The 25,360-nt window shown below is 42.0% G+C and overlaps 1 long non-coding RNA gene across 1 annotated transcript in view; it reads left to right on the plus strand.

Moving 5' to 3' along the window:
• Positions 1-344: 344 nt before the first annotated feature.
• Positions 345-25,360, plus strand: part of LOC116444938 — a 32,087-nt gene continuing 7,071 nt past the window's right edge. The window contains exons 1-2 of the long non-coding RNA XR_004240591.1: positions 345-484; positions 20,345-20,422. This is a non-coding gene — a long non-coding RNA (uncharacterized LOC116444938). The remainder of the gene's footprint in view (positions 485-20,344; positions 20,423-25,360) is intronic.

Below are 25,360 nucleotides of genomic sequence, written 5' to 3' on the forward strand. Positions count from 1 at the left end.
GCAGAGAAGCTGACCTTTCCCCTAAAGGAGAAAAGGATGGACACTGTAAAGAGCTGAGGGGACAAGCATGCACAGACTGCTCGGTCAGACACTGGACAATATGAGTTTGAGACAGTAGGACTTACATGCTTAAAGTTAAGCATGTGCTTAATTATTTTTATGGGATCAGATCCTGAGAACTGAACAGCTGATCCAATCCCTCAGCCTGGTCACAGGTATGGGTCACCTCTGTCATTTGGGATAGGATCATTCTCATGTGCTCAGGCGGGAATTTGTTCAGGAGATGTAGGAGGATTACCCTTCAGCATAGCCAAAACCCTTGAGCTGCAGGTTCAGGACACACATTCAAGGACATTCACCCTGTCAGGGCTTCTCTCCACCACATAACGAATCTGTGGGGACAGCAAACCCTAAGATATCACCTCTGCTGCTTTTACTACTTACTGCTGAGTGCTGTGTGTATTTCTCAATGACAAGTCAAAAGGTACGTGGGAATATTTCTAGGTACAAAATATATTCATTTTCATACTTATAAATATGGATGTGGTTATATTTTATATATGTGTGTACAGACACTAAAATGGAAAATGTCTAGTGCAAATTAATTCGTTTGCATCTGTGGATTTGAAATATCAGCAAAATATCATTTCTAGCAATTATTTTTAGCTACAGGTAAATGATAGAGGACTGGCTGCTTCAGCAGCTTGTATCTGTTTATTAATTACAAGAATGCAAAAAATTGACAAAAACAATTGAGATTTCTTTCATGGCATTGTGAATCTCAGGACAATATCCTGCAGAATTAGTCAGTAATTCTCCACTTGGAGTCCATGAGAAACCTGACAAAAATCAACTGCAATGGATGCTTCTGCAGCATTCGGGTCTGGTCTGCCATTTCAGGAACATAACAAGTTCATGGGGAATCTGTCTTACTTAATAGTTAGAAAAATTAGGAACTGTCCTAGTCTGCAAGACCTAGGAAGAAAAACAGCATGATCAAATAGAGATGTTGACTTTTCTGGAAGGAACACACTATCCAAAGTTCAAAGTAGGCTCATGTGGAGATAATCAATCACTATACTAATAGCAGCACCAAAGAGATGTGATTTACAAGGCTGCAGCTTTGGCCAGAGAAGTTATAATGAGTGATCTTCCAAAAGTTACATCTTAACCTCATGGCCTGGCAGATCTCACCCCAAAGTCCCAACAAGTTCAGCCCCACACAAGGAGACATTTTGACCAGTATTTCTAGCTCGCGTCAGAGAAAGGATGGGTTTTGTGGATAACGCTTCAGTGCTGGTGAAACACGTAGATGGGCATTGAGTTCCCTTGGTAACATTCGGCTCAAGACAAATTCCGTGGCATTCGCTCTTTCTGCCTCAGAAAGAAAATCCTCTTTCAAGGCTGATATATCCATTCTGTGGTCCTCCTCCCACAGTGGTGCACCTGTATTTACAGCGAAGTAAATGTTTATAATGCAAAAAAATGTGACAAGCTCATTGAAGAAACAAGGAGTCTCCTTTGTTTCATGTCACTGGCTTTACTGGTGCTTTGTCACTAAGTTTGTCAGCTGTATGACACCTGGAGCAAAAGCTGCTTGGGATAGTCAGGTTGTCTTTGGTCTCTCTAGGATGTACTGGGCACACATGAAGAGCTCTCTATCAGGGCTAAAAGGAGAGGAACAACACTATCAGAGTAACACAGTATTGAAATTTCTAGTATCACTATTTTTTCCTAGAAGAGGAAAATTGTTCACAGTAACTGGAAGTGTCTGTGTAGTAAGACATCAGGTCTTAAAACCAACAAAAGTGACTGGCTTTTTAGCCACAGATATCACACAGAAACCAAAGGTATATTTACAGTGACAACACTAACACTGTAGACGTGCTTCCACCAGTTGTGACTCTTGGTCACTCAGTGATCATAAGACCCACTTCAATGGCACCAGCACCTGAACTAATTAGCTGTCAGTGGCACAGTGCTAATAGAGCTGGAACCTTTGCAAGGTGCTGCACTTCACAGTGTGGATACAGGAGAATGCCTGGAGATCAAGCCCCATGTGCCACTGTGCAGTGCCAACCTGACTCAAAGGATTAATCAAAGGTCATGGAGGAGAAAAGTGACAAATCCAGGATGGGAAACACAGATTTCACAAATTCTCATCCTGCATTTAATTCTCTGTCCCTTCAAGGAGTTAAAGAATTTAAGTGAACAGGTTAATGTGTGGTGATGTGTGGGTAGATTTGCTCCACTGAAGACATTTTTGATTTACAAAAGAGGAGTTGACACCGAAAAAAATCACATCCCACAATCACTGCATTATATGGGTTAAAGCAAAAATGGTTTTGGAGATGCGCATTTGCCTTCTAGGGCATCCGCAGTGCAGCATAAAGGGGGCAGAGGATAGAAAGAACAGGAGGAAAGGCTGAACTAAGAGAAGGGTAAATTGTGCTCTGCTTAAACAACATTACAAAAATTATCAGAAAGGCATATCTATATTCCAGGCAACCTAGAGCAGTCAACTTAGTTTATATAGCTGATCAGGAGCACTTGATTGTCTATTATATGATTTAACAGATCTGATTATGTACAATCTTATTCTAAATATATAGAGATATATGTGTGCATGTATCTCTATATGTATATTGAGAGAATAATAAAAGATATTTTTAACCATCTGTTTCAAGCAATGCATCTGTATCAGACACTAGCAAAATGAAGAGGAAGAGAAGAAAAGAATGGGAAAAGAAATTTTTCTCTCCCTCAACTCCCAATCTTTAATTGCAATACACAGGTAAATAAGGAGACAGGCAGACGAGTAGGCAGAAGGGCACAGATAAAAGGGCATGTATGTTCAAAGGAAACATAATTACCTGCTATTCCCTTGCTCTCTGGAAAAAAGTTCAGAGTTTCAATACTGACAGAAGCTAAAAATTGATCCATAGAAAAATGTTCACTTCACTAGAGGCTGCAAAAGAGCCTTAGCAACTGACACAGAGGAAAGTTGTTCTGAATTCCTTCAGGCAGGTTGGAAGGCAGCTCTGACTTGAATAACGCAAGAGGCCTTTGAGGCATACAGATGCCCTCCTTTCTGAAAAGTTTTTCTTGGAAAGCAAACTTCCTCCTCTCAACTCACTCTTGGCAGAGAGGATTGCAGTCCAGACTTGCTGTGCACGTTATTTCCTTCCAGTATCAGTGGACACAGCTCAACAAAAGTTAATGGCTCTTTACTGCTTAGAGCTTTTTCTATCAAACACAAGTAATCACCCAATCTGCCCCTTCTCTCCTTCCATTCTTCTTAATCTCTGTTCCCTGGCCATCCTAGCTAAATTCTCCTTCTCTACTCTGCATTCAGACAAGCTCAGCCTGAGAAAATTAAATATTTATTCCTTTCCAAGACCTGTCCCCTTGTAACATGAAGGATGCAAGCACATCTGGAGGTGAACAGACTACAGACTTTCATCTCTGCAGTGTAACATGTGGTATTAATCCTTCTGTCCCCTCCCCCTAAATCTCTCTTTGGAGAGCGGGAATAGCTCTTTCCCCATGTTTCAACAACACCCAGCAAGCTGAAATCCCAGCAGAGTCTTTGGGTGTATTTTGAAAATTCCATTGACTGGATTGGTAGACCCAAGGTTGTGACAGAGCGTGCAGTCAGCAGGGCTCTGCTAGCCCTGGATGTGCTCCTACTGCTCTTCCTCTGCTCCGGCTCAGCACCAAGCTTCTCCAACTAGTTTTCAGTGTTCAGGGACTACTTCTATAAGGCAGTATTAGAGGTTCTTCTCTGTCATCATCTTCAGCCATGTCCATATTTTCTTTAGAGCAATAATTAAAACAACATATTCAGCAGCTGGGTTATTTTTTCCCCAGATTTAATCTGTTCAGGCTCTGATTTACATATTAAAAGCACTAATTAGCCCCTCAGAGTGTCTGAGCACGGATAGTGCAATAACTGGTCATGTAGTCACTGGAGACCACTCCCTAGTGCTTTTGGTAAGATCTCATGTATACAGCCTCAGTCTCTGGATGGCAGGAATGGCCATGTGTAGAGGGTTGTCTGCTTTGTTTCATAGCATTGAGGGACCGTAGTGCCGGATTGCTTCATTCTTGCATTTTTTCTTCTCTTTGAAGTGTTGTGTTTGATCTGTCTGCTTGTCTGTCAGGTTTTCCCCCTCCCCCATTCCCCATTGCGTCATGTGCAAGAGCCTTCGAGAGGATGGACCGCCTTTGGCCAATGCTGGTGCAGAAAATTCCAATCCAATCAAAGGCACAATGGCCTTTTCTCTCAGCTTTGATGCAGCATTTAAATAAACAAGAACTGTGCTTTCAAAAAGAAAAAAATTCAATAACCCTCTGAGCCATTCTTCTGGCTAAGGATATTCGAAGGAATCGTTTAATTTTCTTTGCATGTTTAGAAGTCACCTACAAAATTGCTCAGTGGTCTGGAAGCAATGTTGCATAGCCCCAGGTGAGAGGTCTGAGACTGAATCCTGATTGAGATTGTTTCCAAAGCTGCCAGAAGCTATGAAGCCTCCAGAGTGGGAAGAAAGGCTCTCCAAACCCAAGTAACAGAGTTTTGATACTCAGCTTCTTCCTGGAAACGTGTAAAGGCAAGACAAGCACCTCACCCCCAGCAATCACTGTGAATACCCCATGTTTTTGGAAGACGCAGAAGGTCCCATTACTCTGGAAAAGGTACAAGGCTTGTTTCCTTGTATGAGATGCTGCGACATGAACGTGATGCTTTTTGCTCGGGCACTGGGAGCTGGTATCACCACATAGCACTGAACTGCAGTGCCTTATGGCACCTGGCCTCTTGGAGGGATATTTGCACCGTGTTTCATCAGTAAATTCCTTTGGGAAACACAACAGAGCAATTGGGCACCAGGCAGGGGCACTTCCCCCTCTTCCGAAGAAGTTGTGCCATGGATCAGGTTTTTTTGAACCGAGGCTAGGGAGGAAGAAAGAACGAACCACCTAAATCTGTGCCAAGGGGCTCAAGAGGAAATGAAATTCTGCCCATTGCTCCACTCATGCATTTTAAATAATCTTACATGAATATCCTAACTCCATCACCTTGCAAACAAGGCAAATGATTTTCAGAACAAGGGAGACTTGAACATTAGTTTCAGCAAGACTTACAGAGTCATAGAACCATTAAGGTTGTAAAAGACCCCCAAGATCATTGAGTCCAGCTAGGAAAGGGATTACTGGACAATATTCTCCTCATTCTGTTTGCTACCTGACCAGATAAAACAAGTGTTATTGTTCTGGTCCCCTAAAGCAGTTAAGTCAATATGAATGGGACTCCTGGGCACTAGAGCCACACAGTGCTCAGCGCAGCAATGTTACAAGCCAGGGGAAGGTGGCGTTTAGGCAGATGGGAGCAAGCCTGGGAAAAAGAGAACAGGAAAAATGAGTATTCCTTGAAGTTGTTGTCCTGAATGAAACTTAGGGCTGTGATTCAAGTAATGATTTTTGTGCAATTATGTTTCTTTGCCTAAAAGAGCCTAAAGCCTACGAGGAGTTGGAATACCATAGAGAAAAAATGCAGATGGCATCTACATAAGTACCAGAGGGTTTGGCCAAAAACCAAGGGGAAATTGTCTTGGATGTGCCACCATCTTTGCTAACTATTTGCTCCATAACAACACTATACTTTTCCAAAACTCCCATTTCAGAACAGGTTTTTTTAAAAGCTTGAATTCCACTGTTACCAGGAGCCAAAGCTGCAAGGGAGCCCAGGAGACTATAAAACTATAGCTTCTAAAACTGTTGACTTCTCTTCAAGTTAAAGAAGGGAAATCACAGAGCGGGATGTAGGTCTGGTGACACAACTGTGTAAACCGCCCCCTGCTTCCAACAGAGGCAGATACCTCTGACATATTTAGAAACTTCATGCAAAGAAAATGAATCAACAAAATCCGTTTGATTTACACTGTAGGCTCCCTGAGGCTGTCAGAACAGACCCTCTGTCTACTGAGGGGAGGGAGCTGCTTGACTAATGCCAGCTCTTGTGAGATGCCTCTCCAACCTTTAAATGGGTTGGGAATGCTCAGAGACACACTATTCTGATTAGTAGCTTTGAAATTACAACTGCTTGTGCAAACGCCATCATCCACAGTGTGTGCCTCAGTGATTTCAGTAAGAAAGTCCCAGTCACAGCTGGCCATAGCCCACAAAGAAGAAGAATATGATTGTATTTAGGAACTCCTCCTTCAGGACAGAGTAAATATTGTCTTGGATAGATGAGAGCTGATGAGGGTTTTCCAAGAAAAACCTACAGTTTTGCTGTCACATCCCTGTAAAGCAGTAGCTCAGAGACCTCTAGAGGAGAGACGACCTTCAGTCCTCAAAGGGCATAATTTCTTATTCAAATTTCCTTCTAAAGATGTCTTAAGAATTATTTGTCAGCTCCTCTGATAATCCAGGCAGCTAATTTTCCCAGATTTCTCAGTAACTGAAGCCATGTGTTTTGCTTTGATACAAGTTCTATCGAATTAAAAGATTTCTCAAGAAACATAATTATAGCCAATATTTACTGTTAACTAGAGAACAGCTGAAAGTTAGAGTTTTTAGTATGTGAATTCAGTTTGTATTGGTCTGCTAGAGTCATAGGTCAGAGGGTTCTGTATAGCCAATGCTATTTGCTGGTGCAAAGACTCCAGGAAGCAGAATCACAGAATCACAGAATGGTTTGGGTTGAAAGGGACTTGAAAGACCATCTAGTTCCAATCTTACTGCCATAGGCAAGGACATCTTCCACTAGACCAGGTTGCTCAGGGTCCCATCCAATAATAAAATAAATATCTTTTTTTTTTTAAAAAAAGCACCTTTGTGCTTCTCTGATGCACCTGCCTTAGAAGCTCATGGTCTCATGCTTCCCCCTTCCTGTCCTTCTCACGCTTTTATCACCTCCAGCTATCAAATGAGATATCACCTCCGTTTGCAGCCCACTTAAATAACTTCTCCACTTCTTTCCTGCTCTTTAGATCTTTCTGCTGTCACTCTACCAATATCTTCTCTTCTTCCCTCTGATTTCCCAGATAGAATATATCTGGACTTTCTCTTGTTTCTCTGTTTCAAGTCTCTGCAATCTCAGTGTTCATTTTCAGTGTCCAGATGCTTTGTGAGACTCAGCCTTATTCCTAGCCTTTTTTTTTTTTTTTTTTTTTTTTTTTTTTGCAGTCTTCATAAAAGCTGGACTTTTGGAGACTATAAAATAGACAGAAAAGCATGTTCTATTTCCCATTGCCAAGGTGCCACAGCAAGCTCTCCTTTCGTGCTGTGCATCAGGTCATCATTCTTGGGGTACTGTTTTTTGTAAGCACATTATGAGTGTGTAACTTTGAGAGGGGTAGGGGACAGAAGCTCATTAAAAGCTTCTGTGGTGCCCAGTGCAGAAGTAGCAATCATCAAGCTTCACTTTATAGCCATCCTTTCAGTCTCCCTAAACTGGCAAAGCAAAACTCAGCTGCCACCATCAAAGCCACACAAATTCTTGCCTTAAAACAATGGTGTAAATTCTCAGCTGACTCACAAACTGTATCAATCAGACTCACTGCAAAGTATCTACATCAGCCACCACTGTCTTGGCAGAGCTGGCCTGACTGTGATGTTTGTGGTCAAGTAAGACCATCTGAGCATCCTGTGATGTGAACTGGGCTGGGAATATTTCCCCAACAAATCAGCTCTATGGACTCACAACCTTCTCTAGATCTCCAGAACTGTTTCTCCATGAAATTTTCTCTTTGCTGTATTAGTGGAAGTTCATGTGCATAAGGAATGTGCATGGGATAAGTAAGACCTTAAATCCCATCACCTGTTTGTAGTCCCATCCTGAAGAACACAAGGCTTTCCTTCAATTGCTTACTGCAGTTACACGCAGCATATGTGGAATTTTCTTAAAATAAAACTTAGCCTTAACCACTACCACTGCTAATTGCTGGTTAAGACACAGCCTTGTGCTGATGACCAGAGCGAGTATCCTGTTCTCCATGATGTTTCAAGGTCTGCAGTATGGATTGTGCTCGTCAGTGAGCTCACAGTGTATCTCTTACCAAGCAGGCCAAAGTCCACACTGACACATTTTGGTAACAGAAAGATGTTGCTGAAAATAATTGGGCCTGGCAGCACTTAATTGTTTTCCTAAACCAGTCCATTAGTTCCAAAGCTCACTGAGTGTTTGGTTGCTCTGTAAACCAGCCACATGCCTAGATATTGTGCCCAATTCATCTGGAATGAATTTGATTTAACAACGTGTATTTGCAACAAGCTGCTTCTGTTAAAAAAAAAAATCCTTTGTTTTATCCCAGTTACACCTTTTTCCCCTTCTCTCAGCTGTGTGGCTGCCAGTGCCCACAGGTATTCCTCAGGGATGTGGCAGGAGACAACAGAACAACTGGCTTCTTGACAAGGGAGAGGTGGCTTGCCAACTGCTACCCATTGACTGGAGTGTGTGCTTGGCTCTGGGAGGCAAACGCTGCTGCAATATGCTCTCCCTGGAGAAATCCACCCTCAAAAATCATGACTTTTGCTGAAATATTCAGAGATTTCACTACGCTTTTAAAGCATGGAAGTTGAGCACCAGAAGAATCAGATAAAAAGTATGCATTTAAGTTGCTGGAAACAGTAATACTGCGCTTCCTCCCAACACTATTTCTGCAGGTCTTGAGTTGGTTTTCTCTGCATTGAACCCCCCATCACCAGAAACTGCACAGACAAGGCAGATCCAGGGTCTGGGGGAACGCTGTCTCCTGCTTGGATTTAAAACATTCTCTCCTTGAAGGAATTAAGATTCTCCATTCAAAGAAGTTTGCAGAGATGTGCAAATGCTGTTACTGTTGCTTTGCTGGATGCTTCCTACCCATAAGTTCAGTCACCTGTAAGTTAACATTACACTTCCATGCAGACTCAAGACGTGCAAACAGGCACATCCTCTCTAACTTGGAACATGGAATTAATGGTGTTAGAGATGTCTGATTTAGTCCAGTGACCACAGTCATTAGGCTGTGGGTAGCACAGATATCCTGATGTAACTGCAAGCTCACCACTTGACTGGAAGAAGAGAAATCCAAGCTAGTTACTACCTTGAGTTATTTCTCCAAAAGGAGCTATGGTTACAGTGATTCCTAATAACCTTCAGCATTGAAACAGACAGAATCTACCTACATGAAAGAGGTTGAAGAACAGAACGCAAACTCTGGGTAGCATTCTTGCATCTCAAGAGCACTATGTTTCAGCAGCAGGGATGCACAGGCTTTACTCATCGCCTCTATGACCTTGAGAACAAAATAGAGGAAACTAGATTTAGTTTTTCACTCAAGGGAACACTAAATTCAGTGTCTATTTCTCCCCAGCCTACTTCACCTTGCACTTTTAGATGGAAGTATTGGTCAGAAAAAGCAAAACTACTGCATTAGTGAGAACCTAAAAGAATTAAATTATTTCATTTATTATGCCTCATGAGACATCAGCAACTTTTAATCAGCATGTGAGATATTTCTTTGCACTTGCTAACTAGTTTGGGAGGAAGGAAGCTGGATTTAAATACAACCAAGTTCAGCCTGCCCAGCCTTAACTTCTGAGCAGTGTTACCAACCCCTCCCAGTCAATGATCAAGGAGTTTTGCTAAATTGTCTGCTCCAAATCCTACGTCCTCCAAACAGCCCCCACTTTCCTTCCAGCAGACAAAGTCTGGAGTGGGGAGTTTGCTTCCATCTTTTGGCTTGCACCATAGCCAAAAGAGACAGTATGGAGCACACACCACCTCCAGGCACCAAAAGTCCCCATTTCTATGCAACATGGGACTGGAGCAGAAAGGGGTTGGCTTTTCATGATTTTTCCAAAATTTCCTTGTGAGGAAGGGGGATGAGAGTGCTGGCACACAGTTATCCTCTTGGAGCATTTTATCCTTTTGCAAAGCCCTCCCCAAGCTGTGCATGATCCAGCCCTCCAGGACAGCTCACATTTCTGACCAGATTGTGCACAAGGTTCCAGCAACCGCCTGGAAAGTCACTCCAGCAATTAAGTGCTGGTAGATTTTTTTTTTAAATACGAAGGATATGGCCCACTGTGCAGGGTATTGCAGCCACCCTCCCTGTCAGGCCGTTTCACAGTAGTATTGTGGCGCCATGGAGAGGAGCTAATTGGATTTGTTGTCACCTCCCGAAGCTGCCAGGAGCTCACGTCTGCTCTGGTTACAGATGAAGACATCACGGTGACAGGCTTAGAGATGGCTCAGCTGGCATCCTAGGGCCACTAATAGAGCCATGTTGATTTAATGTCCGAGTGGAGAGGTGCAGACAAGCTGTTCAAGTTTTCTATTCCAAACAAAGCAGAGATCTGTTATCAGTTGTCTGTGGATCAGTAAATAAACTTCCATGTGGCTCTCACAGCACCTAACCATCGCTACAGAAGAATGACAAAGTATTTTAACATTGAGATGGTACTTTTAAATGAGAGCACTGTCTCTATGGTTTATATTGCCCTCAGGGAAATCAGTTAATTCCTTCATACATAAATTTTACTTAACTATGTAATTATGGATGAATCCTATTAGTCTTTAAATTGCTCACTAGTTAAAAGGTGTGTGTGTGTTTTCTACAGCTCTTTTTTGTGAAATGTACAGATCATCTGTACTTATGAAGATTAAAAGCCTATTTGGGGATTTTTGTTTGGTTGGCTGGTTTTTCTGCTTTTAAGTAAAAGTATAAAATTTATTAGAAGACTCGAGCATAATTTTTTTGCCTTTTCTGTATACTATTATCTGCTCAGAGCACAAAACTGAGCTCAGGCAGCGTTCCCTTTATCCTCAGCACTCTCAATATCTCTGTCAGCACTCACCCTGGCCCCTGGCTGCCTTCACGTGGTATCACCCACCTCTCTGCTGCGCTCCATATTAAGTGATCACTTGTGCCAGTGTGATGAGCGTGTGAAAGACAGCTCAGACACAACAGTGTCCTTTGATACCAATTTTCACAGCTCTGAGCCATGGCTGAAGTACAGCTCTGAGTCACATTTTCTACTTCTCAGCACCCAATGCCACATCAGACTTTCTCCCAGCAGCAGTCATGTCCTATTCATACAATTCAGGCTTAGGTTTCTTCAGAGCACCAGAAGTCCTGCTCTTCCCACAGCCACATTTGCAGCCAGAGTTTCAAAGGAGTGCAGCATCTCCCATCTGCAGTGCCAAAATGAGACCTTTCCCTTGATGACTCAAGGCTAATGGAACAATTTGAATAATCCAATTCTGCCTAAATCTGAAGGCATATATAAAAAAGGTCTGTGGTTGTTAACATTTTTGGTACTTCCACTGGCCCTGTTCTTTCATTGCACAGGTACCCAAAGTCTCATGGAGCCTGAACGGGGCAGTCCCTGCCCAAGTGATGAATGTCCTCAAGAGCAGGAACCACAGTCCTGCAGGCAAGGGTGGGAAGTAGGGGTGTCCATATGCCCTCAAATATGTTAAAAATGCAGCTATTTGTTGTGGTTTAACCCCAGACAGCAGCCAAGCCCCACACAGCTGCTCGCTCATTCCCTCACCAGTGGGTCTGGGGAGAGAATCAGAAGGGTAAAAGGTAGAAAACTCATGACCTGAGATAAAGACAACTTAATAGGGAAAGCAAGAGCCGTGCACACAGTCAAAGCAAACCAAAGAATTAGGCAGGTGTTCAGCCACCTCCAGGAGAGCAGGGCCCCATCACATGTAATGGTGAAAACAAACACCATCACTCCAAATGTCCCTCCCTTCCTCCTTCTTTCCCCTATTTTATATACTGAGTATGATGCCACATGGTCTGGACTATCCCTTTGGTCAGTTTGGGTCGCCTGTCCTGGCTGTGTATCCCACCAGTCTCCCATGCAGCCCCAGTCTCCTCCCTAGCATGGCAGTACGAAAAGCAGAAAAGGCCTTGGCTCTGTGTAAGCCCTGCTCAGCAATAACAAGAACATCTCTTTAGTATCAACACTGTCTGCAGCACAAATCCAAAACACAGCCCTATACCAGCCACTGGGAAGAAAATTACTCCAGCCAAAACAGCACAGTGTTTCATTTGGTGCTGCTCAGACCATGCACCACAGACCCCAGCCAGATTGTGGAGCTAGTGAGTGGTGGAAGACTGAAGAAGCTCAGAGAAGCAAACACAGGGGAGCTAAATGGTCACCAAAGGAGGGCAAGCACATCTTGCTAGTGAGGATCTGCCTCTTTGCAGAGACAGCTGGGCAATTACTTATCCAATAGACATGTGGAGATAATGGAGAGGCCCACTGGAAAACCATTCTGAAAATTTACATCTGACCTTAAAACATGGTTATCCTCTGCATGTTGTCTTCTGAGGTGTGGATGGAGCTTCCACATAGCACAATGAAAACAAAGGGAAGCCTTTGACAAACTGACTGCAAGGCCAAGCCAGAAGCTATTTCAAGAATGGTTTTAAGGACATGAGCACAAGTAGGTTTTGATGGCTTTGAAAACTCAGCTGCGTTCCTTCATTTCTAAGGAATGCAGATTGGGATTTTCTGCGGAACAGCACAGAGGGACACTTAAGAGTTGGGTCATGAGGACAGGACAAGCATAGACTCAATCCTCCTCACCCCATGGGCAACTGCTGTCTGAAAGCCTGTGGAAGGTCATCCCCTCCCACAAGCTGACCTCTTACTCTTCCAAACTGCCCTTTTCATGCGGTATTAGAGGCATCTTTTTCTGTCCAGGCAATAAATTTTCATCTTGAACATATCTTCATTTTTCTGGCACAGCAGAAACTGCACTTAGAGAATTTGTCCAAAGAAGGAACACCACTTCCACACCCATTTTTTTCTAAAGGGAAACCTCCTATCAGGTTACCATTTTCAGTAATTTCCACTGACAGTGATAGCCTGGAGAACTTGGACAGATTTTCATTCTCTTCTCTCTATGCTCCAGTTCTACTTCTTTTTGATAATCTCCCCCAAAGCTGTTAGGACAAATGATTCCAGCTTCCTCTACATTTCCTCATATTAAATGAGCTAATTTGTGTATTATAGAGTCAATGAGTAGATTAAACAAAGCCGCTCGGCTGGAGATATGGTGCAGTACTCCAGATTTTTCAGGCTAACCATTTCTTCTGAAAAAATAATACAAAAGGACTTGGACTGAGATCTGGACTAACCGAATTAAGATAATTCTGACTCCCAAGGGCTGTATGGGAAGTTTCCTTTTCTTTTCAGGTATAAAGAAAAAAGAGTGTTAAAAAGAAAATGTTAAGAAAACGACAATTCTAGATATAGTACACAGGAAGAAGGGCAACAGATAGGGCAGGTAAAATTGCTATTTCAGCATCTGCCTACTGGTCTCCACACTACATGTAGACTTAGCTGAGAGAAGTTAGCAGCATAAACCTTGGCTAAGAGGGCAATACATTCCACAGTGCTTGGTAAGTAGCAGACTTCAAATTCCCACATTTGTAATGGCCAAAAGCAGTGTGAAAAAACCTCACAAGCAATCTCTGAGCAGCAGGTCTCTCATTACACCTGTGTGCTGGCTGCAATCACCTTTTCCAGGGCTGCAGTATGCATCCCAGGTCTATACATCTGTTTGCCGTAGCTTTATTCTTGGAGCTGACCCCATACTCCCAGTGCCACCTGGCTAATTCACCTGGCTGTGTCCAACCAGTCTCTGTGTTGGACAAATGACCAGCACAGTCCCTCACTACAGGGCACACCTTGCCCTCCTTTCATTTGTGTCCACTAAGCCACAGATATCTTAATAGGGAGCAATTAATACCTAGACACTAGCTGCTTGTGTGTGTGGTGGCACAGACTGCACTGGCTCAGTCTGGAATTTGGTTTAAAGCTGAGTAACCAGAAGCCAACTTCATCAGTGAGAAGGCAGGACATGAGGAACATTATCTGAATGAACAAAATGATCCAGTATCATTCCTCATGCTACAGGATAGCACTTCTACATATTTTAAGGAAGGTGAACCCAGTTCATTTCCAGCTTCCCACCTTTTGTTCTGTTAATTAAGCAGGGAAACAAAAGACCATGTGGTCTTCTTTCCTAGCTATGCTGACTATTTTGTTTATCTAGATTAATTTGGTTTTATTTCCAGTGATGTCTGGTTCCAGAGCTCTACTGCATAATGCTGCACACTTGCTCCTCCCTCTTCCTGGGGATTTATCACTCAGGGCTCCCCTAAATTTCTCTTTCCTACTATCTTAAAGGACAGGCATGCTTTGTCAAAACTAGGACAAGTCTAAAAAGAGACTGCTGCTTTTCTACACAGGTAGTTCAAACTAGATTTAATCACAGCAATAGCCAAGTATATTTCATGCATTTACTCCTGCAAGTTCACTGTAGAGCCAGAAGCAACAAAAAGCTGCTGCTTCTCTTCAACAAAAATGAGTTTTCACCTCCCCACATGCTTTTTTCCTCAGGTTTAGCAATTAATGCAGTGTTCACTAGGATAATCCCAGTATATCCGGTAGCCGCTGACTCATTGCTACCCAGCTGCCTCTCCAAACAAGTCAGACCTGTCTGCAAACAATCACAAATGTAGTAGCCAAGAGCTCGCTGTAGTGGCCAGCACTCACAGTGTGCAAGAAGCAGGCTAGGGCAGCTGATCTAAGTGTAAGTGATCATATGCTGAAGTCTTGAATAACAACTACTAATATGAAAATTGTGGGAAAAGAATCCAAGCACGGCTTAAAAGTGGTGGCAAAACAACACAGTGCTGTGTTATGTGCCCCATTACATTGTTCAAGTGTAGGTCGGTAGATTTTCTTACAATAACAGATGACATAAAAATTGTGTCTTTAGCCAAAACACTTGTGATTCATCCACCACTGAAATGAAGTCGTTAGTGCCAATGAAGATCAATGTCCAAACAAAGCGAAGCAACATGATACAGCAACATGCCTCAGAACTCAAGGAATACTGCATGCAGGTAGGAAAACAGGAGTGTGTTTTATATATGCTCAACATGGTTACCTGAATCAGTGGCCAAGAGGAGGATGCAGCAAAAGTCCCTGTTCTTACAAGTAATGCCACAAGCTGTCAGTGCCAAAGACCCTGGCTGTGCCTCACATAGACACCAGACACTGAGTCCCTTCTGCCATGAGGAAGAATTAGAAGCTTCTGAATGGGAAGAGTGCCCTTGTTAAGCATCAAAGCCAGTGTATATTGCCCTGGGAGCCTCCTTTTGTCTAGCCACAGGGATTTGATCAGGTCACAACTTGAGCTGTCACAGCACCAACCAGTTCCAGCTCAGATTTCCTGTGCCACAAATGCTTTAACCCTGCCATTGTTGATTATCATCTTTATATAATGGTAGAAATATGCATATATTCTTCATATTTGGAGGCATTAATTCTAAAATGAGTCATCAAATAGTTTATGGCCAAAATAAAAATGTTAGAGCCAGTAACACCGAAAGTGTAAAAGAAACCCCTATCCTACTCTAGATGTTAGTTATTTCTGGAGATCACTTTTAAGCAAAGTTCATTCATGGTATTTCATAGTCAGGACTTCTGCGCCAGCATTCACACGCTCACCTCCGAGCCAGGAGTCGTCTTCTATCAGACCCAGCACTGGCACTCCAGTGAAATTTTGGTAAACTGCTGCACTCACCTTCACAGGGACAACCTGAGGGTTTACTGAGCCTCTCTCAAAAATCTGAAACACTGTGTTTTTCTCTGCCGAGAAGGACACCGGACTCCAAGTCCTGCTGCTCTGAGACCACCTCAATAACTTTGGGAAGGGGACACAGCAAGGCCCTCTGTGGCTAGGAGAGACCCAGGCGTAGCAGCTCCAGCTAAGCTAAGCTTTTGCCTTCGTACTGCTGACATAGTGGAACAGAACAACAAAGGGAAAGGGCAAGGACAAGCCTGGCTGTCCCTCCCTGCTGATCAGCTGCTCATATGGGGACTAGTTCTGATGCCCAGCTGGTTCCTTTCCCTGAAAGCTGAGCAGCACCTGGGGCTTTTTGTCTCTCAAGTTTCATGAGTCCAGCACAGACCTGCCCTTGGCCCTGGTGCTTCCCACCCAGTCTGTGCACTGCTGGGAGTAGCAGGATAAGTCTCTGCATGCCTTTGGCTGCACCAAGGCTACAGATGTGCCTGCACAGACCTCAGCACACCTCCTTTCGCCATGCCCAGCTTTGGTGGAGCTTGCAGAAACATGAAGGATATCCCAATTACACTTTGCTTCTCAGTCAAAAAAGGTGCATTTCAGCTCCATACCTCACAGTCTCTCCTGCTTCATTCAATTGTTCTGCACCTCCAGAATGGGCAACAAACATCCCCAATTAAGTTGAAAGGGAGGCCCTAAGGAACTGCTCAAATTAGTCCTGGCCAGTCTGAGAGGCTGTTCTTGATGTGCAGGCTTTACGTCAAAATCCTTTTACCGATACATGCCCTAAATCTCCACTTAAACATGACTGTGACAGTGTTGTTTCAGTAATGCCACTGCCCTGAGCCTTCTGGTGGTTATTTTGAAGAAAATACTCTCATACTTTTAAAAAGATATATGTGTGTGCATACTATCTAATACATCCACTTTTTCCCAGTGTTAAAAAGAGAAACTTTTGAAACTCAGCTCTAATGACATGGCTATGCAAGCCTCAAAAGACAGACCCTGAATTCATATGCTGACATTTGTATCTGTAACTACAGCCAGTTAGAATAAACAACATACACACACACGATACCCTGATGTTCTTTCCTGTCACCAAAGGCTCCCAGTAACTTCATTTACCTCAACTTTTATTTTATTACTCCTCTCATCCCTCCTTCATATCCACATGTGATCTGGCATCACACTATTCAGTGCCTCCACTTCCCCTCTGCAATGTTGTAGTGTCCAGAGCAATCATTAGAAACCTTTGATCTGTTGAGCAAACAAAAAAAGGTCCAATGCAAAAGGCTTTCTTATGCCTCCACTCTTCAGTGGGTTTCCCTTAGCTCTGGAAAGTGAGTTTGCTTTCAGTAGTACAGATATCCCTGGCAAAGCTCTGTTTTCTGTGCTTTGCTGAACTCCTGAACACAGATGTCCCATTTGTGTTTCATTAGTACATCAGCCTCTCTGAGGCTTTCGACCTCTGCACTAGGCAATAATTACCTGGCGCAGACCCATTCCCTCACCAGCTGGCCTGGGAGCTGCTCTGCTCAGACCAGGGCTCTCTCTGCTGTCAGCCCTTTCCAGTCAACTGGACAGCTCAATCAGCAGAAAATATCAAATATGGTTGTTGTTTAAACTCAGCCAGCATTATTTCTACTTCATCTGACAATGCCTCTCCAAAGTAAGATTATGCTTCCCAAGGTCTAGCCATGAGATGGGAGAGTTAAGATATCTGACAGAGTTTGATGAGTTTGAAGCTCTTTTCCCAGCAGTTTGGGTTAATCGTGTCCTTCCCTTCCTGCAAGTGATGTTGTAGATGCCTCCCTCTCCCAGGCCCAATGACTATTTAATTATTTGTACAAAGTGGAACAGCTCCGAGGAGAGCAAGAGAGGGCAGCTGAGCCTGACTCTAGTCTGGGGCTGAGGGCACTTGCCTGGGATGTAAATAGGCAGTTTGCCTCTGTTACAAGTTTTTGTCCCCTCCCACATGTGTATTCAGGGTAAGGGGGATAGTTTTGCTTTTTCAAGGGAGTTGCAGACTCGCCTCATCACAGAAATTAAAGTCTTGGAGTTGCTCCCAAGCAATCCTTGCTTGCTGCACCAGAAACTACACACCACAGCAAAGGGAAACCCTGAGCCCAAACCAGAGCATCGCTGGCCTCCCTGTCATGCTTATGGCACAGCAGCCCTCGCTTTAAGGGTTCTACTACATGTACCCAGGGAACTTCTAGGAGCTAGGATTAAGAATCATTTTTTATTCAAGAGCCATCATGTTTTCTGCAACAGGATAGTGTAGCTTAAGAGACAGGAACAGATGAAAAGATGGAGTAGGTGACACAGAGTCACAGAAAAATCTACATTCCCAAGATATGTTCCCAGAACATTTTAGAGAATATGAGACTGAGAAGCATCCAAAACCAGAATGAGAACCATGGCTGAAAGGGGAAAAGATAAACAAGAATAAAAGCAGTGGAGCTGACTGGAGACTCTACTCAAAGAGTACAGTCAGGCACATCTTCTATTCAGTTGGAAGGAATAACAAGGCATGGTACTTTCTGACTTGCATGATAGCAGCACTGCAGGAAGTTTCTACATGAGCTGAAAAGTTCTGGGGAATTCCTAGTTCTTGTTTCACTCAGCAAATCCACTGCTATCCATAGAAGCAAAGGGAAGTTTCATGGATTCAAAGATAACTGCTAAAAGAAGGCAAAAAATATGGTTCATGATGGTGATCCAACAGGAGGGAGGTATTGGAGGCCAGGTGGTCAGGTGATTTCTGCTGAGGTTCTGCTGTGTGCAGTAGCTAATGCCACACACTTTAAAGAAAATTTTACTTCAGGTAAAGGAGCAGGAACTACTGCTTTGCTCAGTGACTGCTGTGGGCTCTAAATTTTAATATTAAAAAAGATGGAAGCATTCTAAAATAAAAAGTGAATCCTTTATTTACAGGAATATATATGGTGTTTATGTGTTTATTCTCAAAAGCAGGAAGGTAGAAATAAGCCAGAGGAACAAGAGGGTAGAGTGAGTGATGGATAACATGATCTAGTCAAACTAATTGAAAAATGGTAGGGTGAGATTTATAATTGAAATACCGATATTGATGAGTTCAATCTGTACAGGATAAGAACAACAATAATATTTAGCAATGATGCAGCACTTTTCATCTTTAGAGCTCATTAACTAATTAATCTTCACAACACCCGTGAGAGGCAGGTAAGCATTATTATTATTAGACCATAAGAAAGATAAATCCACAACAGAAGCAGAGGAAGGTGGAATTAAGAGCTAGAAGTGACTTTGTGAGGGAGAGGAGGGTGGAAAATAATTCCCTTGTTTAGTCGCAGCAAGGGGCAATTCCATTACCAGAGGAAGGTGGCCTGGCACAAGAAATATTCATATAGGAGATCCATCCTTTATTCCACACCAGAGTAAAAGGCACAAAAGGTGAGGCAGGAACTCAATCAGTGAAGTAAAATTCGTAAAAGGAGAATAAGGTGAGTCAAAAGGTGGCAGAATGAGTTAATGCAAGCCAAGACTGGCAAAGGGCAACAAGACTCTGAAACCTTGAAATCTACTGCCAAAGCAGTGCTATTTCATGCTGGAACTGAGCTATTGGACTGAATTTGAGTAGGAAAAATAATAACAAGGACTGTGTTTGTAGACGCTGAAGAATTAGCAAAGGCCTTGTTGATAAAGCTAGTGATAAAACACAGGAACTTGGCTATGCTGAATGGCAGTCTGGCAGCAGGCTCCGATTACAGAAATCCCATATATTAAAATGAGATAATTCTTGACACTTAATTCTCTTATTCTCTCCTATTCTGTGTGAGAGAAAACAGAAATATTGAAGGGAAAAAAATAGGAAGCAGGCATAATAGTAATCTCACAAAGAAGGTAGGAGCTTGTGTGGGCAAGATTGGAAGAGGCCTAGATGAAACTGTTTGAGATTTGTCATGATTTTTGTGTCTTGCACTGGAGGCCTTGTATTTTAGAAGTCAGAGCATGCACAGATTCAGCCAGAAGTAACAAAAATGTGCAATGCATAGAAATTTTGCCTGAGATCTGCCCAATTTTGGCAGTTAAAAAAAAAAAGAAAAAAAAATCACAAAATTGTTTGGCCAATTTGAAGGCATTTGTCCCTATTATTTCGCTGCACTTTCCTGTCAGTAACCTGGATATAGATCCAAATCTAACTTGAAGTTTAACTTGATGTGTTCTTGTGTGCCTACAACTTAGCAGTCATATTATTTTAAAACACAGAGATTCTCAAACTTACAAATGCATATTTGCTGAGGCCAGGATTTCTGTTATAAACAAACCAGAGAGCTTAAAGACTGACAAATGACCACAAGGATAAGAGGAAATCTAACGAGATAATAGCAGCTCTCTAGAAAGCTTGGCTGTGTTTAGTCTGCAGGTCAAAACAAACTCTGTGATTCCTTAAGATTTTCTACCAAAGAAGGAAAACAGTGTGGCTGTGATGAGGAATTCCACAATTACCTATGGAGATAGTTAGGGGTGGAGAGACCTGGGAGACTACAGATTCTCCTTCACATAGGCATCAGGATTGGATTTTTCCAGGTCCTTTTTACACGTTTCTCATTTTAAACCTAGCTGAAGCCTTACATTTGTTTTTTTGATAATGTGTTTAAAAAAAAAATGTATTTTTTTTCTCCAGAGAAAATCTTATGCATATTTAATTGACAAGCAAAACTTATTTCTTGTCACTCTACTTCATGCACACAGGGTTCACCTAAGAATTTTAAGAAAGCAAACCTTTCCCTGGGATGCATCCCAAAGCAGAAGGCCTGACTTGGACCAAAGGTACATATAGCCTTGCAGCAGCCTGCTGGTAAAGAGAACCCCAGAGGTTTTTTCCTTTAGATCTTAGAATTTAGCTCTGGCACTCCTTTAGCTTTTTCTAATTTTTTTGAAGGAAAAAGTGAGATGTTTTGTTTTGAAGCAGAACCGGAGGAACTTCCTCCCCTTCCTCCCCGTGCATGAGAAGAATCACAGTTGGAGCTGACAATTAGAGGTCCCCATGAATGCTGGAGCCTTTTGCACCTTAAAGGTGCCACCAAGATGCCCACAGTGTTTTTTCAATCCATGTGTTTTCATGGCTATGTCAGAGATGTTACAAACCCTGACACGTGACTTATGCAGCAGTACCACAACTTCACACCAAGCTTGGTCACCCAGGGTGAGAAGCAGCACTCCTGCCCTTCAAATTTGCTGTTTTAAAGGTTCATGGTACTCTCACCACTGTCTGCCTCTCCCGGGGGGGTTATTGTTCTGACCTTGTTTCTTTGAAAGATAAAAAATGCTTAAAAGAACGTTTGCATTTTTCCTTGCAAGAACCGAACTTTGGAAGTGAATCCATCATGAGGAACACCGTGGCACCCTCACTGCAGTTCTGATCCCAGCAGTGTGCACAGTTGTATCCTTGCTGTGCCATGACACCTGCAGAGCAGCTGGAATAGGTTACTGCTACAGCAAGGAGCTGCACAGTAGCAACACTCGCAGAATCTGTAATATCCACAAAGCACACTTTTAAAGGGGGGGGAAAAAAGGGAAAATACACTATCATGTGTGCACTGGCCCTCTGTGGGACATGGTTTGTTCATTTCTGAACCAAGCATGGGAAAGAAATCTTTCTGCCTTAGTCTAGAATTTCCATGTTTCTTACTCATGATGAAAAAGACTTTTCATTTAATAAGCTTTTTTGCCCTGCATCAGAAATCGCTCTTTCTCCTAAAGAAGGAAGAGTGGGGGCAGGAATTTTCTGTGCTTTTTATTGAGTAAGCCACATGTAGAAAGATCTGAATAATCTTTGGAGGGGAAAAAAAACCAAACCAGGACATGAATTTCAGAGCATGTGCTTTTGTGTTATTCAATATGACTGATAGAGAAGGATAAGGTTGAAGTTCAAGGCAAGTATGGAAAGTAATTTCTCTCTGCACAGTCACAAATAAAATGAGTCACAGCTCTATAGGATTAAATTAATTAAAGATGGATCTTGTGCTTGATGCTAGTTTGATAGAACGTGAGTTTGTAGTGGTTGTATCATGAACATAAGTGGATATCTCTAGTGGCTAGCTAGTACTTTCTTTATACTCATGAGTGTTTACTATAGCACACAAATGCTAACCGGTTTTATCACACAGTCATTATCATATCTTCTTCCCTTTCTCTCTACTCTTCAGGTGTTGCTGCTACAAAATGACTTCATATCAATTAGGAATTCTATTTCCTTCAAGGGGCTACTGAAGGAACAGCCACCTGTAATGCATGCTGTTAGACTTCAGCTGCTCTCTTTCTTTATGATAAGATCAGTATTTTTAAAATCCATGTGCAAAATTGCAAGCATTAGAGGAGTACTTTTCACATTAAAAAAAAAAAGAAAAAAATTACACTGTCTCTGGAAAATTTAGCTCTTAGGACACTCAATATATGTTGCAAGAAAAATCTAAAGTGACTTTAAAAAATAAAAAGTTAAAAATATATCAGACTTTCCATTCAGTGTAAAAGTGAAACAGTAGCAATGAAGTACTACGAACTTTCTGCATTGCTGTTGAAAGCAAAGGCATTTCATTAAGCATGGTGTAAAGATGACAACTGCTTATCTAGGGGACAGTGATAAGAAACCAAACCCAAACAAACAACTTTCAAACTACTTATAGGGGGGAGACCTCTAGTTCCTCTGTAATGTCATGAAAAAAAGCTATTTTTTTTTTCTTCACATACATAAAAAATCCATTTGAGAACAAGCATTCCAACTGTACCTTAGCACCAGTTCCTAAGTAACTTAAGGGGATCTGGCATTTGGAAGGTTAATTTTCTTATCAAAACTATACAAAATCCTAATTTTGCAGAGTAGCAATTTGGAAAAAAAAATCAGCAATGGGAAAATGTTGGTTATGCAGCACTAGACATTCAGTACTCAGGGGATCAATTATAAAAACACTCATTCAGCTATTTCTATTCAAATGAACACCTGAAGAGGAGGTCTCAATGGTTTTAAAAGTGTGTGGATATTAGTGGATAAATGTTAGTCCAATAAAAGAGATCATCATCTGCTATTTGTGTGCATTTAAGTTGACACTAAAAAGATCTTTGTGGAATATTGCTGCTTCTTTTTCTTTTTGTGTGTGTGCATCTTTTATCTCATATTCCCTTAACACTTTGTGAACTGAGGAAAATAGACCAAATGAGCTGTTCTTTAAGATTAAAGGGGTAGCATTTAGTTGAACACACCTGAATGTGGAAGGAGTCTATTTTCCTCACACTTATGAATATGTAATGATGTGCTTGGAGGCACAGTCACGAACCCCTAATAAGAATGCACGAGTCTGTGTTTGAAAACAGACATTTGCATTTGCCCTCTGGTCACAGTACATGGGTCATTCTTATTCAAAAATTTATTTGCTTTATTTTTCTATTCCCCCTCCCTTTCCTGCCCACCTCAAAATATTTTCTCATTTCTGGGTTTTGTTTAGAGAAAAATTAAAAAAGGAGGGCTAAATCCCTCCAGAATGGTCAGGATTCAATTAGAGTGAGCTTACTCAGTGATATATACGTTTATTTTTGCAAGTGAAAAACTCCATTGTCTGCTTTGAGGAAGGAGTAATTTTCAGTCTCACAAATACATTTGCTTTAAGATCCTGTTTGCTTTAAAATCCAAAGATTTTGGCAGGATTCGAGAAGAAACAAAAAAAAATCCCACATAGGTGTGTAACACAACATTTTTAAAAGTGAAAATTGGGAATAAGGTAATAGAAATAAAGTGATCTAGACAAGGGATATATTTCATAAATTGCATAAATACTTCAGGAAAGCTACCGCCGAGAAAGAAACAACAAAGCATCATAAATGTTAATACAGGGAGCAATCAGAGTCAGGTACCAGGCTACCAGTGTCGAAGGCATGGTATCCAGGTGGGGAAGAACAGGCTGTGGAGATTGGTACCTAATGAAAATATTGCATTTCTCTCAAAATTTCGTTTAAAAAGCTATCGAGGAGCTACTCCAAAATACACCCAGAATTGTTATGGGTTTTTTGCTGCTTTCTAAACAATATAGTAGTTTCAAATTAGACACAAAGAAGAGTTTTTTAAGAGTTTTTAACTCCCTTTCTTCAGTTCTTTCTCACTCCCTCTTTTTTTCGTCAAAGAGCTAGGGAAAAAGAAGGAAAAATAATAAAAAAAGAGAGAGTAAACTTGCAGCACTTTATTCATTATCTGAATTAAAATGATGGAAGAATCAGGCCTGCTCACTCAAAAACAAAAAAGAAAAAGGAATAAACAAACAAAAAATCACAAATAAATCCAAGCAAATTCATTTGCAGAGAACGGAATTACTGAGTTACTACAAATCACAGTAAACAATTTCAGCTGCTGCCTACATTAAAGATTTCATCATCACTTTGCTAAGGGTCAGAGAAGTTAAATATCCATCCTAAAGCACGGAAGGATTTCAAAACATTCCGAATAAAAGTTGCAAGTCTAATTTGCAGAGGCGTTTGAGCTCGTTGCTGTTGAGGCAGCTCCTGGTGGGGTGTCCGGGGGCAGAGATGCCCTCCCACCGTAGGTGTGCAGGTACCCCTCAGTGCATACGGCAGCACACGTGCACACACAGACACTCACACAGAGCCGGAGCCGATCACACTTCACTACACATTTGCTAGATTTTACATTACTATCACAAGTGTGACTTTGGTAAGAAAAAAGAGCCTATTGTGACTGCAGCCGCAGCCGCCGAGCAGCCCATTATTTGAGATCTAACAGTGACACCTGCAGTTGAGCCCCACACACTGACACAAACATCTCCCTTAGAGAAACAGAGCCCTGGTTTTGAACTGTACACATCTCCTGCTTAATTATCCTCGTGTACCTCAAATTTGCGTCTCCCACTGACAGCACAATCAGCTTCCACACCAGCATGAATCAGCTTTTCCACTTCGAAAGCAAGCAGCCTGCCATAAAGTATATAAATAGTCCACAAAATCTTCCTTGAGCTGCTTGGTGGGAGTAGAGCTGCCCATGCATATACACACACAGATCTCTCCTCCATAAACAGGCGCTTCAGAAGAACCACCTGCATGTCTGAAAGGCTCATCTCCGTGTTTCAAAGATTTAATCACTTTTCCGCTAATTGCAATATAAAGCATTACATTTGCTATGAATAAAGACCAGATAACCTGGCGATTTGGATGAATCCCCTTTGCCATCACTGCTCCCTCCTTGGTTTTGGTCACCAGCTGGTGAGCAGCTGTAATGTGGTCATTCTGTCTCTCTTCAGATAATCCAGGAGTTTTCACGGTTTCACCATTATTTAAAGCACTTTGTTTTGTTCTGTTTGCTCGTTTGCTTTAAGAGAAAAAATGCTGTACTTTAATTGCTGCACTGAAGGCTACTTTTAGAGGCCTGACTCTCCAGTTATAACAAATAATATGTAAAGGTCTGTATTTCATTTTTCCCTTTTCACTATTCTCACAATTTACTGCTTTTTCAGCTTCTTCAATATACTAGAAAACAAGTTCCTCTTTCTCTCTTAAAAGCAGAAACTACAACTATAATGTCTTCTTTGCTGTAAGATGATTTTTTGTATCACCAAATCTTTTGACCCTCTACAACAGTTTCTAACCAAGATCAGTTCTGGTATTTCATACAAGCACAGTACGAATTTGGTTTTAATTTACAACTCTTGGAGATACTTCTTGTGTCATGTAAGCTTTTAGACCTCAGATATAAACATGTGTTCACTT

Source organism: Corvus moneduloides, chromosome 6 (genome assembly GCF_009650955.1).
Source record: "Corvus moneduloides isolate bCorMon1 chromosome 6, bCorMon1.pri, whole genome shotgun sequence".
In the NCBI taxonomy this organism is placed as follows: domain Eukaryota; kingdom Metazoa; phylum Chordata; class Aves; order Passeriformes; family Corvidae; genus Corvus; species Corvus moneduloides.